Source organism: Phragmites australis, chromosome 2, assembly GCF_958298935.1.
Source record: "Phragmites australis chromosome 2, lpPhrAust1.1, whole genome shotgun sequence".
Classification (NCBI taxonomy): domain Eukaryota; kingdom Viridiplantae; phylum Streptophyta; class Magnoliopsida; order Poales; family Poaceae; genus Phragmites; species Phragmites australis.
This window is the reverse complement of record NC_084922.1, coordinates 9,159,456-9,164,663: the sequence shown is the minus strand read 5'-3', so window position 1 is coordinate 9,164,663 and position 5,208 is coordinate 9,159,456.

The following is a 5,208-nucleotide window of genomic DNA, read 5'->3' as shown; positions in this document are numbered from 1 at the left end:
ATTGTTCCGGTTGAGAAGAAAAAAGTGGTAAGTTGAAAGTATGCATTGATTTTAGAGACTTAAATAAAGCTACTCCTAAAGATGAATATCCTATGCCTATCGTTGATATGTTGATTAATAATGCTTTGCGTCATAGAGTAATTAATTTTTTGATGGTAATGTGTGATATAATCAAATCTTCATGGCCGAAGAGGACATGTCTAAAATGACCTTTAGATGTCGGGTTTTGTTAGTTTATTTGGGTGGGTTGTCATGACATTTAAAATGAATCCATTTAAGTGTGCTTTTGGTGTATCAGTAGGTAAGTTTTTGGGTTTATAGTACATGAGAGAGGTATAGATATAGATCATAGTAAGATAATAGCTATAGACAAGTTGGGGGCGCCACAATCAAAGAGAGATATTCAGATGTTGCTAGGAAAGGTTAATTACTTGAGATGTTTCATATCTGACTTGTTCGGCAAAGTTAGTGCATTTACTCATATACTTTAGTTAAAGAAAGAAGTTGATTTCATTTGTAGGGCAGAACAACAACAAGCCTTTGATGAGATCAAAAATTATTTGTTATCACCCCCTATACTTAGGGCGTTCAAAACCGAGATTCCGTTTCAGCTATATGTTGCTGCACAAGAGACGGTGATAGATGTTGTTCTTACACAAGAAAGCGAAGGGAAAGAATATGTGATCATTTATTTGAGCCGACGTCTCTTGGATGCGGAAACAAGGTATGTGTTTATTGAAAAATTATGTTTGTCCTTGTATTATGCATGCACTAAGTTGAGACATTATTTGCTTTTTAGTATTTGTATAGTTCTATGTCAAACCGATGTTATTAAATACATGTTACAAAAGCTGATTTTGAGTGATAGAATCAGTAAGTGGACATATGCTTTGATTGAGTCATGAACCATTAAGATCCTTGAAAGGCCAAATTATTGCTGATTTTATTGTCGATCACCGTATTGATAATGTGGATTTGATTGGTGTTATTGGTGTGTGTTCATAGAAATTATATTTTGATGGCTCAGTTTGTAAAGAAGGTCAAGGTGTTGGTATTATTTTAGTTTCATCAAAGAGTGTTGTTTTTGAAACATCAGTGCATTTATAATATTTTTATACCAACAATCAAGCCGAGTATGAAGCTCTTTTATTAGGTTTGCAAATTGTAGAGCCCATAGGTGTGAAACGTATAGAAGCATTGTGGGCTCATCGCATCTAGCATCTGGTTAACAAGTAGAGGGGTGTTCTTTGTATTAGAAAGACCGTTGTTGCCTTGTGCTAATGTTTATATAGCTGAACAACATGGAGATGGTTCGATTGTGTGTAAACTTTTAGATTTGTCTGCATCTAGCGATTGGTGGAAGCAACTAATTGAGTATTTAGAGAATCCTAGTTCATTGGTAGATAGGAAGATTATGCGACATGCTTTAAAATATGTAATGTTGGGTAGTGAATTGCATCGCCGAACCATAGATGAGTTGCTTCTAAAGTGTTTAGGTATGGAGCATTGGAAAATTGCTATGGATGAAGTATATGAAGATATTTGTGGTACAAATCAGTTAGCTCACAAAATGATGTGATTATTAAGGAGGGCTAGTTTTTATTGGCCGACTATGTTTGATGATTGCTCTAGATATTACAAAGGATGTGACGCGTGTCAAAAATTTGGTGATGTACAATTAGCTCCTGCTTCTCTGTTGCATCCTATCATCAAACCATGACCATTACGTGGATGAGCTTTGGATTTCATCGGTCAAATTCATCCTTCATCTTCCAAAGGTCATCGCTTTTTGTTGCTACGGATTATTTCACAAAGTGGACTGAGACTGTTCCATTGAAGAACATGACACAGAAAGAGGAAAGCAACTTTACTTTGGAGCATATTGTTTATAGATTCAGTATCCTGCAAACTTTAACTATCGGTCAAGGTTCTTCTTTTTTTCTCAATAAACTTCTTAATTCCTCGCCATATTATGCTTAGATCAATGGATAGACCGAGTCAAGTAATAAAACATTGATTCAGCTTATAAAAAGAAAAATAGAGGAAGATCCAAAAAGATGGCATGAGGTTTTGAGTGATGCATTGTGGGCTCATCGCATATCTAAGCATAGTGCCACTAAAGTTACTCCTTATGAATTAGTGTATGGACAAGAGGCCGTTTGGCCTGTTGAGGTAAATCTTGGCGCATTGAGAGTAGCACGACAAACTGACTTGTTTGCTATGGATTATTACAATGCTATAATAGATAGAGTAGATCACCTTAATGATGAAAGACTTAAAGCTTTGAGGGAGATTGAGAAAGATAAATTGAAAGTAGCTAAAGCCTACAATAAGAAAGTTAAGGAAAAATCGTTTCAAGTAGGAGACTTGGTTTAGAAGACGATTTTACCTATTGGGTATAAGGATAATAAGTTCGGAAAGTGGTCTCCTAGTTGGGAAGGTCCGTTTAAAGTTGCGGAAATTGTACTTGAAAATTCATATGTGCTGCAGTATTTATAAGGAGATGAGGATACCTTGGGCTATCAATGGGAAATACTTGAAGAAGTATTATCCAAGATGTCGGTGGATGAACACCGCAAGCGGGGATCCTGAGGGACCCCCTTTAAGATTCGGCGGGGGGGGGGGGGAGGGGGCTGGTCCTGGATCTACCTCGTACGTGGGGTTAATACATGTGGGACTTAGGCGGGATGAATGATCGTCGGCTAGTAGTAATGAATGCACCAGGGATTTAGACAGGTTCAGGCCGCACGAAGGCATAATACCCTACTTCTGTGTGTCTAGTATATTATCAATGCTCTTCGAATGCCTTTCTCTAGATCTCTAACACTCTCGTTTTTCTCTGTGTTACAAGGTGTTGCTGTTCTATCGACTGTGTCAAGTCTTGAGCTTTCTTTTTTCTCCATGTCTAGGTCAGGTCCCCTTCTACGAAGTGCTCCCCCCTTTTATCTACCGGGGGAGGCCCTCCAGGGTGTGCCCAGAATGAGAGCACAAGTTCCCGTAAACAATAAATGGAAAAACCACCATCATGGGTCTACAATTGATGTTAAAAAGGGTTGAAAATACATCCCTCGGATGGTCCCATCGGTCCTCACGTCCCAACTTTAGCAGGTGCAGGGGCACCCACCGGCCAGCCTCTGAGTACCCTCTCATGCCCGTCTGGTCAGAGTAGGTCTGACACGGTCTGATGCAACAGGGCGATAGGTGATAAGCCTCAAGCCTATCGAAGATATCTTCAAGCCATCTTTCTTTATGGGCCCCACGAGGGGACATGCGATGGGACCCGCCGCATTAATTCTTCCCACGCCTTCCTGCCAGGCGGTGGCAGGGACTGACGTATTCAGTACGACAGGTGTGGGGGAGAGTAGTTGGATGTGACCGTCCACGCTCCCCCTTAAATGCGGCATTGGGCCTCCCACCGATCGACACCTCATCGTGGAGTCCTTGTGGGGTCCACCAGCATAGGGCTTCTCGGGTCTTCGGGGAACTCTGGGTACTCAGGGACCAACTGCTTTTGGCCCCGAGCGCCCACTCCCGGATCTAGCTCTTCTCGGGTCCTCGGGGCACTCTGTGTGCTCGGGGACTAACTGCACTTGGCCTCGAGTGCCCACTCCCGGACCTGGCTCTTCTCGGGTCCTCAGGTAACTCTGGGTACTCGGGGACCAACTGTGCTTGGCCTCGAGCACCCCCTCCCGGACCTGGCTCTTCTTGGGTCCTCGGGGAACTCTGGGTACTCAGGGACCAACTGTTCTTGGCCCCGAGCACCCCCTCCCGGACCTGGCTTCCCTCGAGCCCTCGGGGAGGTGGTCCCCGAAGGAGGGCGCCATGTGGTAATGCGTTGTTTTGGCCTCGGGACTCGGAAACCCCCGGTTCCCATATCACCGACACAAGCGTTTGGCAAAACATTTAAGGAGGTAAGTATACATGATCGATGTAATTTAGCATCGTCTTAAGAACATATATACATGGGCGATATATTAAACAAGCGGGTATATGTTGATAGCAAAAAATGGCACGATCAGACTTTTTCTACTCACTAGATAGTCCGTTGATTAAGGCCGTGTCATCACTGGACTATCCGATTAGTCGAAAGGGATTTTGTGTTGAAAATTTCTCTCTGCAAGAAATAATCCGGCGACAACTTCGTTGATAACGGCGGACCATCCGATGCCTATATCTCAAAACCTCGCAGAAGATTTTGTTCTCTGCAAGAAATCATCCAGTGAGATGTAACAAGGTCGCCAAATCATCCGGTGTGCATAAGGACGATTTCTTGTAGAGAAACATGTTGTAACATCCCAGTTTTGGCCAAATTCAAATTTCAAAAATTCATTCAAACAAACCTTTTCAAATCTTTTCAAATCATTTCAAAACCATCTCAAAACCTTTTTTTTCTTGAATCCAGCCCATTCCTCCCTCTTCCCTTTTCTCGGCCCGGTCCGGCCTTTCTCCCCTCCTTCTTTCCCTTTCGATCAGCCCATCTCTGTTCCCTGGTCCACTCCATCTCCCTTATTTCCTCCCGCGCGCCGCATCGGCCCAGCCCGCACGCGCCCCTCCTTCTCCTTCCTCACGATGTACGCGCACGTGCGTTGGAGCTCGCTTGGCCGCCTTGCGCAAGTGACCCCCCTCTACTGCACGCCATGACACCATGCCATCCTCTTGCCCCTCCCTCTGCCCTAGCTTGTCACATCCCACGGCACGAACGGTGACCGCACGCGGAAAACCTGGCCACCGGACACCGCCGGACACCTCTGTGTCGACCGCTCGCTCTCCCGTCCCCTTCCGCGCCACCAAAACCGTGTATGCGTGTACGAGGTCACCAGAGGCAAGTTACTCGCCTACGGCCGCTCTCACGCCGTCTGAGCCGAGCTCGACTAGTCGTCCTTGCCACCGACCTTTCACCGGCAAGCTCCCGCCCTTCCTTACCTATAAAATTCGTGCCCAAGCTCCACTACACCTCGCCGCGGTTCGAGCTGAGCTCAAGGCAAGTTCTTCCTTTCTCTTTGCCTCCCTCCACTGTCTCTGCTCCTCTCCACCGCCGTCAAGTTCAGCGTTGATCCACTGGGCAGAGCCGCTATCAGCCAAAATTGGCCTCACGGTGAGCTACACCGAGCTACATTCTACATTCCTAGCCTCTCTGCCCAGCTCTTCCGCTCCTCTCCCGAGCTATCACCGTAGTAGCCATGGTCGTCGTGCCGCTTCACTGTCGTC